Source organism: Neolamprologus brichardi, chromosome 23, assembly GCF_056152115.1.
Source record: "Neolamprologus brichardi isolate AB-2024 chromosome 23, ASM5615211v1, whole genome shotgun sequence".
Taxonomy (NCBI): domain Eukaryota; kingdom Metazoa; phylum Chordata; class Actinopteri; order Cichliformes; family Cichlidae; genus Neolamprologus; species Neolamprologus brichardi.
The window spans coordinates 42,799,761-42,812,483 of record NC_142125.1 but is presented as its reverse complement, the minus strand read 5'-3'; positions in this window follow the sequence as shown (position 1 = coordinate 42,812,483).

Here is a 12,723-nt window from a genome sequence, read left to right as displayed (position 1 = left end):
GAGATGAACATTGAAGCATGAGTGTGTTTGAACCCTTGTGCAGCGATGAGTGCAGTCCTGCACCTCACAGGGAGGACGTCAGAGCGTCCACTGATGGGCGGAGCTCTGCTGGATCATTAACTTTACTGTTCTATCGAATTTTGCATTTTCCTCCTTTTGTTTGTGTAAAATAATTCTTTTTTTTTTTGATCAAGGTCTTTTTATTGCACAAAGAATTGCTTCCAACAACAATTACGGCAATATTAACAAACAGTCGTGCCCTCTGGCTAAAACCCAGCCAGAGAGGAAAGAAGAGATAAAATAAAAGAAAATTACAGATACAAAGTAAATAATAAAATAAATGAACAACAGCAAGGGAAAAAAAAACGCACTCACACGCACATTAAGCGATAGTATCGGGACTTAATCTTTCAAAGTAAGTAAGAAAAGGTTGCCATGTGTCATAAAACCTCCAAACTGAACCTTTTACAGTGTAGCGGATCTTTTCCAGCTGAGTATAGTACATGACATCCTGAACCCATTGCGCATTAACAGGTGGAAGTGGCTCTTTCCATTTCAATAACATCATTCTACGGGCCAAAAGAGCGCAAAAGGCCAGAAGATCAGAGTGTGATTTGGAAAGACTGGCATCACAAGGCGTCACCCCAAAAATAGCTGTAAACGGGAACACCAAATATGTTGGACATGGTTTCAAATATGCTTTTCCAAAAGCTACCCAGTTTTGGACCAGAACATGTGAGATAGGGAAGCTCTCGTTTGCACCGGTCACATCCTTGATTTTGCTCAGTCTAGTTTTAGACCAGTGGAGACGGTGAACCACTTTGAACTGAATCACCATGTTTTAGGCAAACAGATGTGTAAAATGATTCTGAATGGATTTCTCTGAAGGCTGCAGTAAAAAGGCTGAACCGCTGAGCCCGTCTAAGGCTTTGGAGCATCGCGCGGGTGAAGGGCAGGCCGCAGGCAGATCGTCCGCCTCTGAAAACACTCTTTGTTGACACTGTGTGCCTGAGTTATGATCCGTGACAGTGAGTTTGTTGTCGTCACAATAGAAACCGATGACGTCCACGTCGCCTCTGATTCGTGCTGCAGTCCTCTGTTGGTCAAACAGATCCAGCGCGTGCTGCATTTCATCATCATGTTGGAGTTTATAAAGTGGATAAAACCACGTCCCGTTCTCGGGACTTGACTTTGACAGGATCACACTGCTGTTCTTCACTGAGCTAAACAGCAGTGAGTCGGTAAAACGAGTAAACTGGTGCCAGAGAGCAGGAAGCAGTGACTTCGCTGCTCTCTGATTTACAGCATAATCTTCCTTATCAAGCCGCCGGGCAGTCTGTTAATGGTTGTGTGTTTTATACGACTGCAGCTCGGAGCAGGGCGTGCTGTGTTAGTTCACCCTCTCTTCAAGGGCATTATGGCTTCACTCGCTGCTCCCTTTGTCTCTCGTGTTTGGCCAGATAGTCTGTGCCTTTCAGCAGGTGTTAATCTGAGGCCACAGGTGGAGCCTTTACCTGTGTGCGAGGAAACGAGCAATGAGCTTAGGACACGTGAGCTCGCTCAGCCGTCTCGCTTCTTCATGCATCGGCCCACACGTGCAGCTCTCGGTCCTCAGTCATGCATTACCATTTATAGGCTGTTTGTCAGTTAGTTATGGCGGAGTGGTCACAGTTAGCAGAGTGGAGCGTTTAATAAGCTCTCTGATTCTGAACTTTAATGGAGATCTGAAAAGTCTGCACATGTTTTGCTCTAATGCACTTTAAGAAGTTCTGTTTAATTGAGAACAACTTATTTTTCAGCACGTCTCAGCCTGTCGAGGGAACAAACATCTGAAGGTGGAGATAAAACTATCAGGATGCTTCCTGCAGGAGCTCCTGTCTGTGCTAATGCACAGCTAGGGGACATTAGACCAGATCGCATGCATGCAGATTTTCCAAAATGCTGCAGCGTTCCTTGAAAGGGAATTTCCTCCTGGAAAACCAGCACTGAGCTGAGGTTAAGCATAGCTTCTGTATGTGCCTGCTTAACGCTGAATTGCTCCCAGTTCAAAGAGCTGCAGTCTAATTCTGGACATCAGGTTATCTATTCGCTCAAATATTAACCAGCTCATGAATTACTGGAAGGAATGAGAGCTAAACTTTGTACTGGGGTAAGCAGCAACTAAATATTGTGAGACGTAGATTAATTTGTAACCAGTTCAAAGTTTCGCAAGAGTGTATGTTTCACCGCGGCATCTAAAGAGTGGCTGGGACGGGACAGAGGACGCAATCAAAGTTTAATGGCGAGGTGTTTGTTACACAGCGGGTTCCTGTATGGGCACTAACTGACTTCTTGATGGCAGTGTTTGCATACGCAGTCGTTCCTCCACATCTCATTTGTTTCCAAGTATCCTTAAAATAGTGAACCGAAGGAACCGGTGAAACGTAAGCAGCCGTATCCAGTTCCCACCTCCGCTATGTCGTGACATCATTTCCTGGCTTGAAGGGATTGGGTATCAAAGTCCCACAAAGTAAAACATTGACTCGACTCCACTCAGAGAGCACAGAGCTGTTACTGAGAGGCTCACACGTTTGGAGCCGTCCAATACTGCTTCATCAGTCCAGTCGAAATACTTTGATGGATAAGACACAGAGCTGTTTCTGAGAGGCTCACACGTTTGGAGCCGTCAGGATAAGGCACACACAGAGCTGTTTTAATAACAACATGTGAGATAAACAGAACAATATCTGATGCAGTGTTCTTAACAAAGAGCCCAGTGCCTAAATAAAACGTGTGTTTGTAGGAGGCATCATCTGTGCTACAGTGTAAGGCTGTTTACAGTCTAACTGTCACATAAGTGTGTTTCTGAACAAACTGAGCATGTCGAAGCTTCAAACATGATCGACTTGCAGGTGTGGGATGAAAGTGAAGGTTCGTTTCTCAGCACCTCTTAAAAGTGACAGAGCAGCCTAAAACCCTCGTTCCCCCGTGCTAACAGAGTCACAGGTGTCTATAAGACCGCACAGCAGGTTGGCCCTGCTCCTGCTCCCGCTCCTGCCGGGCTCAGGCTGGGTCCTATGACAAGCAGAAGCAGCAGCTTCACCCCCAGCCTGAGGTGTCCTTCATGCTTCCTGTGAACGTGTGCATGAATGGTGTGATCGTGGCTCAAGAGTTGGGAGTTCGTCTTGTAATCGGAAGGTTGCTGGTTCGAGCCCCGGCTCGGACAGTCTCGGTCGTTGTGTCCTTGGGCAAGACACTTCACCCGTTGCCTACTGGTGGTGGTCAGAGGGGCCGGTGGCGCCAGTGTCAGTGCGCCCCAGGGCGGCTGTGGCTACAATGTAGCTGCCATCACCAGTGTTTGAATGTGTGGATGACTGGATGTGTAAAGCGCTTTGGGGTCCTTAGGGACGAGTAAAGCGCTGTACAAATACAGACCATTTAGCATCCTTGCAGATGGTTTGACAGAGACAGGACACCGAATGCTTCCAAACACAAACAGGTGTAAAACACACAGCGTGGGTATCTGGTTTCACCGTGGTTACTGATGTGTTTACCAACAGAAAAAATCAAATACTGCACACACTTTATTTATTTTGAACTCTGTGTGCGACGAGCCAGCGTGGAGTATGACCACACGGGTGCTTGTTAACCTGCCACCAGGGATGGTTTCACCATCTCATCTCAGCTTCAGCCTCTCAGTGAAAAGCATCACACACAAACGTGTCACATCCACAGCAGCACTTTGTAGTCCTACACTTTCCTTATTTCATTATTCCCACCATCTCTTGTCCCTTTCCTGTTATTCCAGTGTTATATAGCTTCGGCTAAACCAGCAGTTTCACATTCCCAGGAAGCAGCACACGGTACACTGACATTTGCATGGGAATGTTCTCAGAAGTGCAGAACTGGGTTCATGGATGGTGAGAGCATAGCTGCTGAGGATGAACAAGTGAGACCTAACTACAGGTCCTTTTTACAACGCTCCACCACACATTAACCCCGAGGACATTTAAACTTTCCACTATGATCCTCTGTCAATGATTGACCTCTGAACCATAACTGTGTGGCCTTGGGTGGCGACTAACAAAAGGACTTCAGACATGGCAAAGTTAAGGAGAAGCACAGCGAGGTTTTACTGCTGCGCCCCCATCACCCTGCTGCACACACACAGTGACACTCACACATCCAGATCACTTGCACTTCCTGTTACAGGGAAAAGCATCGACTGTATTGATTTAGCATCAAATCACAGCAACAATCAGTGCTTTGTATTGTAGGATACAGACCCTACAATGACACAGAGAAACCCACCAATCAGACGAGTCCCTCTGAGCATGCACTTGGCGACAGTGGGAAGGAAAAACCTCCAGCAGAGCCGGGCTGAGGGAGGGGGCCATCTGCGTAAAAGGATGCGAGAAACACCCTTTAAGTGGTTGAAAACTAAAAAGTAATCACATTGATATTGCAGCTGTAGGTCAGGAGGTAGAGCAGGTAGAACATCTGTTAATCAGAAGGTTGGTGGTTTGATCGCTCGCTGCTAAAGTGTCCTTAAGCAACAAACTCAACCTCACGTTGTTCTGGGATAATCTCATCACACACAAGAAGCACGTCGGTGCAGAAAAAGTGCTTGTGTGAAAGAGGCGTGTTGTGCTAACCCTCGGATGCAGAGTGGGCACTGGAGTGGACAGCTGCTACAGCGTACATGTCTCTTTAAGAACCGTGAGGTAACTGTGGTTGTGATTTGGCGCTATGCTAATAAAACTGCACTGAATAAAATGCTCAGTAGGACAGTATAAGAACGAGCATTCATCATATTTCATCAACAATCTTTGCTACTGTGTTACACTTGCCTTTAACATGAAATGCATTCAGTGATCGTGCTGCAGTATCTACCATATAACTGACCGTCTTATTCAACTAAGCCAAAGAAGTTTCAATAAGTCACTGTGAGCTTTATAAAAACAAACTCTACATTTGTGAGACAGTCTGTTCAAAGGAGAACAAAAGCTACAAAAAGGAGTTTATACTGTTAGACTGAGACTAACTCCAGGATATTAGGCAGCCAGTGTTGGGAAGGTTACTTTTAAAATGTATTCCATTACAGATTACAGATTACATGCCCCAAAATGTATTCTGTAACGTATTCCGTTACGTTACTCAATGAGAGTAACGTATTCTGAATACTTTGGATTACTTAATATATTATCATGCTGTTTACAACTACATGAATGTACTATTGCTGTGATTTATTACTGTTACTGAAGGTCCGCGGCTCCGAACCGTAGTAAAGGGACCTCTGGCTAATACGGTGGGTTCTGTGTCGCTCGTAGCTGAAAACTAGCTTTACTTTGTTGTCTGGGTCAACTTTGCTAGCAGAGACAGAGAGAGGCGTTGAAAGGCTGCTCCAACAGAACTTATTGTTTCAGAGGAAAACACGAACACGGTGTACAGTCGAGTCTTAATAGCTTACTTACAGCTGGGCTCGTCAGGCTCTCTTCTTGGCTGCAGTGGTTATTATTATATTTACATGCTTCCAGCTCCCGTTTCTGCTCGATGACAGCTCGTACTTTTCCTTTTTCTCCCTCCCTCGCTCACAGACACATAACGGGTATGGCAGTCCATTCTCCCTGCAGCACGGACTACACTGCCCATGATGCTACATTCTTTAGAGCTACACCTGTAGCATTCTGCCTATTAGCTTAGCACAACAACAACAAAAAGGCCTCTCTCACCCAGGAAACACGCAGAGAGAGAGCGGCACCCTATAACCATGGCAACCGTAACGCTGCCGCCTGCAGTGTTGCCAACTTAGCGACTATATTTAGCGAGTTTTCAGACCTAGCGACTTTTTTTTAGAAAAAAAGTCGCTAAAAAAAGACGTGAAAGCGCATATCGCTTTTACTCTCAACAAGCAGCGGGTGCTGTAACGTCGTCAGTTCTTCTTTTACTCTTATGCTGTTTTGTGGATCACAAGGTTTAAACTACTTATAAACACACACACACAAAGTAACTCCACCAGAGTGCCTATTTCGGGTCACTTTTGCCGGTCCAAGCCCGGATTAAGGAGCAGGGTTGGAATTGTGACATTAAAAAAAAACAATAATTGCTAAAAGAAATTTAATTCGTAGTTCTAAATAAACTCTAAATGCATTTAGGACGTTTTTTACTCACTTTATGTCTCTTCCACGATGTTATTTCTCTCTCCAACAACGTAGGTTACAATTACATAAGCATGACCAATTATGCAAATTAGGTGATGACATCATTTAGCGACTTTTAGGACAGCCAATAGCGATTTTCCTTACTGAGGAGTTGGCAACACTGCTGTCAAACAAAACCCAAACAGTCCTGACCCGCCACAATATGAAACAGGGAAGTACCGCCGTGTAATCCATTTATTTCAACAAAGTAACTGTATTCTAAATACCACCTTTTTAAACGGTAACTGTAACGGAATACAGTTACTCATATTTTGTATTTTAAATACGTAACAGCGGTACATGTATTCCGTTACTCCCCAACACTGTAGACAGCGAAGAGAAAAGAACAGGAGGGCTATTATCTGACTCCCTGCAGTACTTAAACCTTTCATTTCAAACATCATCCAGCTTCATATGAAAATGCAAAATAACGATGTCCTTTTGCAGATATAATTTCCCCAAACCAGAGCAGCTGCTCATCAACAGAACAATAGCCTTTGTTCTGTTCTGCTGTCTAAACACAATAGCCTTTCAGCGGCAGGCTCTGGTGTAGTCATCGAAGGTGTGTGAGGTTGTGACATGACTTCTTTAAGCAAGCATAGATATTAGATTAAATCAGATTAACTGAGATACAAGGATACTCAGATGAATGTTGTACTGCAACTTACAAGGTAAAACACAACAGTGCAGCCCTGTCAGAGGCTTCCATGCTCCAGTTAACTGACAACACTGTGAGTAAATCCAGTTCCATACGGTGAATGAAAGTAAAGAGAGAAAGGAACGTTCCTGTCAGTGTTTGGCCTGTAAACAGCAGCGTAGTGCGATCAAGGTCAGGAGCTCTGCTGGACAGTGATGGCCTGAAACACCGTCCTGTAGTGTGACTCTCTACTATTTCACTTACCAGCATTAACCTCACAGTTTGCTGTCGCTGCCATTACAGCTGTTTGATATTAACAAAGTTATCTGGCCGGACCGATGGGATTTGTTTAGTGCGCTCGTTAGTATCTGCTCTGCATCAGAGTACGGCAGAAACGAAAGACCGAGGCGCCGGGAGACAGCTCAGCAGTTCAGTTTTACTCACACAGCGCCAAACAACAGTCGCCTCAAGGCTAGGCAAGGCTGCCATATCGCACCATCGGCCCCTCTGGCCAACACCAGTAATGTGCTTGTATTTCCTGTCTTACTGATGAGGTGCATTGTAACTATACTTGCCTCATACACTCACAGATAATGTAGTCCTCCCACACGCCCCAGAGGAGAGCCACACAAGAGAGAACAGAAAGGGCCCAGGCAAGGTTCAAACTTTAGATGTTGTTGCTGTGAACCACTGCAGCACCACCCTGTCCTGAAACACAGTTACTTCCTGCCATGCTCCTCAGAACAGGACACATTATCCTGATGAAGGAGCCACTGCAAACAGGGAACGCTGCTGCTGTGATTGACAGGGTCTGTGAGTAACATCGTCATGAACGCAGAGCGACGTTCTGTGTAGCAGCAAAGTGTTCACGTTGTGCTGCAGCTAATCTCGTTGGCTGCAACGAGGCCTTTGCTCCCTCGGGGAGCCTTGAGGACCCTCACACCAGTTTGCCAGTTGTCCTGCATATTTTCAACCTCTGCTCTCATCCAAATATATCCATACCTTTAACAGGCGCCATGGTAACATAATGATGTGGTATTAATCTCATGTTGTGGGTATTTCTGTGTTGCCACAGCACAGATTTGGAGTTGGTTGTTGTGCTGTTGTCTGTGGTCTGGTCAGTCACACATCAGCACCCTTTGCTTCCGTGTTTGCAGTTTGGTTTGTTTGTGAAGTTACTGTGACCTCTGACCTTTTGTGGGACCAGAGCCTCACAGATGTTTTCTAAATATTCTTTCTTATTTGGGGGTAAATAACGCCCACACTGCCTGCAGCTCGGCCCCTCACAGAGACTACAACAAACATATCCCCACTGCTTCTAAAGCTGACTGATTATTATTTTGTATCCTGGTGGTAAAATCCACTTTCAGACACAAATGAAGCTAAAACAAGAAGCTGTTGCTTTTAGAAGCATCTGTCTGCCCAGGACGTCTGCAGCTCCATTTAACTGCTAATTATTGAGAAGGAGACGGACTTCAGCCTCGTCCCTGTACCTCAGTCGCACTCCTTTCATTTGCTTATGAAACACGAAGAAGGCAAAACATAGACAGCAGTAATCCACACGCTGACTCAGCGAGTCAGTGATGAACCTCTGAGCAAAGCAACAGCCTCATATTTGGCCTCATATTCGACATTCACCGCCTTAATCTTCTCGTGTGTGTAGGAAGCCTTCGTGCGTCATTACTGTTTGGATGTGCTGAACTGTCGCAGGTAACTACAACTACGTGATAAGCATGACAGACAGCAGACAGGATCATGTGTGCCGGAGAGGCTTTCAGGTGAATCCTACACAATCACGCCTGATACAGACGGTGTCTGTTTGTCCTCCGTTCATGATGAACAACAATCACCAACATATTTTCTTGATTTTTACTTTGTCATTTAAAACTTAGGCCTCAGCAGGTAAGACGAGCTGCTGAGAATCACGCTGTTACTTCAACAGACGTGCTCATAATTTGCTCAGCAGCGATGCTCACTTCCTGTGTTTATGCGGTGGAGCTGGTGTGAGAGGCTGAAATCAGAGAAGCTTGACGGTTTTCTAATGATGGAGCCTGCTGTCTGACAGCGACCACGCCTAGATCTCTGTCAGCTTGTGTACACAGTAAACATGTGGTGTAGTAGTCGGAAGGGTGGAATCAAGGTGAAGCGAGTCTGACTCACACTGGTCCCGTTTCTGTGATATTCATGAAAGCACCATAAGACGTGAGGCACCTGCTGCATGTCAAACCTACACCATGTGACCTCGTTTCCATGATCAGACTAAAAGGTTCGGGTCAGGGGTCAGATGAAGCACGTAAAGCAGGATTTAGGAGGACCTAAATGTCATGATAGCACGCTGCACAAATACCAGCTTCAAGCCCAACGACATTTCCACCTCCTTTGTTTGGACTCTCGTGGTGTTCGTTGCTCCTTTCTGTTAGTCTGAGGGGATGTGGACGTGTCGGCTTTCTTTTTTCTGTCTTCTTCCTGCTTAGCGCTCAGCTGTCATAAAGACATTCGCTGTGCTCTCTCTTAAACACCAGTCCCACTGTTACAGGCTTCAGGTGTGCACCGTGTCGACTGCAGTCGTTCTGAGACGAACCAGGTAACGTTTGTTTGGTTTCCGCCACCGCTCAAGTCCACACATGAACGAATAGGCCTGCACGGGACGTGACTGGGTGTGTCTGTCGTGCACCTTGTGTTGCCCGGCTTACTGTGAACATCACACGTGCCTTCAGCTCACCCAAAATCACCGAAGGCTTTTACAGTGGTGCAGAAAAGTGTAACCGGAGTAAACACAAAAAGCAGTTTAAATGATGCTTTTATTGATAAAGGGAGAAACGCTCTGCAAATCATGAATGAACTGTGATCAACCACATGTGTTGGAAGGCTGATATCAGCAGATATGAAACTTGAGAGCCATAATTCACAAATGGGGGAAACTTGGAACAGTGGGGAACCTTCCCACTGGATTGGCCGGCCTACCAAAATTACTCCAAGAGCACATCAATCACTCAGCCAGGAGATCATGAAAAAGCCCAGAACAGCATCTAAGGAAGTGCAGGTTCTCATGTAAAGGTCAGAGTTCATGACTGAACAATAAGAAAGAGACAAAAATAACCTCCATGGGAGAGTTCAAGGAGAAACCACTGCTGACCAAAAGGCTTCTCTCACATTTGCCAAACAACATCTAGCTGCGTTCTCAGCCCCTACTTTACTCCCTGTACACACATGACTGTACACCAACCCATGCAACCAACATCATCGCCCATAGCACCACCGTGGTCGGGCTCATCTGTGATGGAGATGAAACAGAGCAGAGGTGGAGAACTTGTCCCACTGGAGCTCAGGAAACAACCTGAAGTTGAACGTTCTTAAAACAAGAGACCTCATGACGGACTTCAGGAGGCACGGACACCTCCACTCCCCTCTTTTTATAAAGGAAAAACGGGTGGAATCTGTCTCCACCTTCAGGTTTCTGCGCACCCAGATCTCCATCAATCTCACCTGGACCCACAACACCGTCCTGGGAAAGAAGGCACAGCAGTTACTGCACTTCCTCCGTGTCCTGAGGAAGAACAACCTGCAGCAGCTGCTGGCTTTCTACCGCTCCTCAGTGGAGAGCGGCTCTCCTTCTGCACAGGAAGGCTGCACCGAGGGTAATTTGCCATCCCTGGAGGCCATCGCCAGATCCTCCAGTCTCAGAAAAACCAGGACCATCCGAGCTGACCCCTTGACCCGCTGCCCTCTGGTTGCCCTCTCAGATCAGTTAGGTCCCACACCTCCAGACTCACTGACAGCTTCTTCCCCTGGACCATTCAGACTGCCAACAAACACTCCACTACCCCACCCACCTCACCCACCTCACCAGTGTGAACCACGGTCTGAGTAACCCTCATCACACAGACTCTAAACCCAGACCAAGTCCTTTTGCACTTTGCTCTCCGATGTGTGAGAGCCTTTCTACTGATCTTTACACATTCCTCCTCTGAATATATTTCTTATTTATTCCTGATGTCTTTATTTTACTCCCGCACACTTGGCGTGGAGTACCCATACTTTCGTTGTACATATACATTGACAATAAAGGGCTATTCTATTCTATTCTATTCTATTCTATTCTATTCTATGTATTGGAAGTGCTTGATTCACTTCCCTCTATCACAGCGATGTCTGTAGACATGAGGTTTGAATACCTGCCAGTGGTCCATACGGAAACAACTTAAAGTTGTCTGTGACAGCTGACTTTACAGGATTAAGCGCTTTCGTTCCATGTTTTAGTCCTGCCATAAATCCATGCGGTGACTCAACATTAGAACGTATGCTGTCCGCTGTCTGACTGACAGCTAGCTTTAAGACATGCAAGCTTTTAGTAGCTTTTCCCTTACAAATAAACCTGGCTGGTGCAGCACATCGGTAACATCTCCTCCTGATCGCTCCCTGCACATCTGACAAATGTTTCATACAATTATGACATAAAAATCTGGGACCAAGATGTCGTCATAGCAGCATCCCGAACATCCCGTTACAGTGTCCGTGCAGTCTGCGACTCCACCTCAATCTGATAATCACTGCACAGAAAACACGTCGAGCTTTAGACACATGAGACTGATTAAAAGCAAGTATTTTTCTTCTTGTCTGGTGACAGACTGCACTGAAGCAACTCTTTCACTAGCTAGCATCATGCACTGTCACCAAGTGCACGCTAATTGTTGGTGTTTCTCTGTATTATTGTAGAGTCTTTTATAAACATATAAGGTAATGAATGATAATTAAAATTGAAGTCCTGCTTTTTAGGACTGGCTCATGTTGTTTATACATATTTGTCAGCGAGCATCACCAGTTCCTGCCAGGTTACAGCTGATTGAGCAGATTTTAAAAACAAATCTAATATAAGGAGGAGTCCAGCAAGACTTTATCATCTCTTAAGGAAAATAGGCTAAATGATGAAAGAGTTAGATAGCAACGACTTCTTTCTCCACGCCTCTCAGCATTGGCAGGCATTCAGATTTCTTTGCTCCAGTGGACTCAGACCAAAGCTCTCCTCTTCCCCTATTTCCTTGATCCATTGATTGTGGCTTTTTATTAGTTTGTATTATTATTTCAGAGGTGGTTGAACTCTGATTACGTTGAGTTTTCTTCATCAAAGTTTAGGCTTAAAGCCAGAGTTTGTCTCTCTGTGCTACGCGGTGGTTAGCATTGATTAACCATGAGGAGGTTTTGTTGTCCGAAGCAGGCTTACCTCCCCATCAGCCCTCCATAAACATCAGTGTGTGGACAGGGCGAGAGTGTCGGGACAAGGAGAAAGAGTAAGGGACCTGACTTTGAGCAAGAGGTCAGGCAGGTTTCCATCATGATAGTGTCACAGAGCCGGACAGTGTTGGTGGCTCAATATGACTCATCTTGTCCTTGAGGTGATATTTAAAGGTCAAAACCAGCATGTGCACAATCCTGACCAATCATACCTACACACGAATGTTTATATTCAAACAAATGCACATAGCTGAAGAAAGCCAGAGGGCAGCACACTGCTGAGTGATTTCACACACACAGCGTAAATATGCAGAAGGCTGCTGAGCTAATGGTTTCAGGTTCAAACTGACTCATTTTATTGTTTCCTAACTGAATTCACATCCATGCTGTATTATTCTAAAAGATATGAAATGAATGCTTCATACTTTGATCTTAGGTAGGACATCAGATTACTATGACCCTCTGAAACGCCCTTGAAGGCAGCCTCAGAGGGCAGGATATGGTATGTGCTAAGTTACTAGAGCCTATTATCCCCGAGGTGTGTTTGAAGGGGTTCACTGCACACAGCAGCACAGGACACCCACCAAGTTAAAGTGGGAACATGTCTGAGAGCGAGGCCCTCAAGCTTCCCCTGAATGCGCTCTGTTTCGCTGGTGAAGGGGATGAAATGACTGT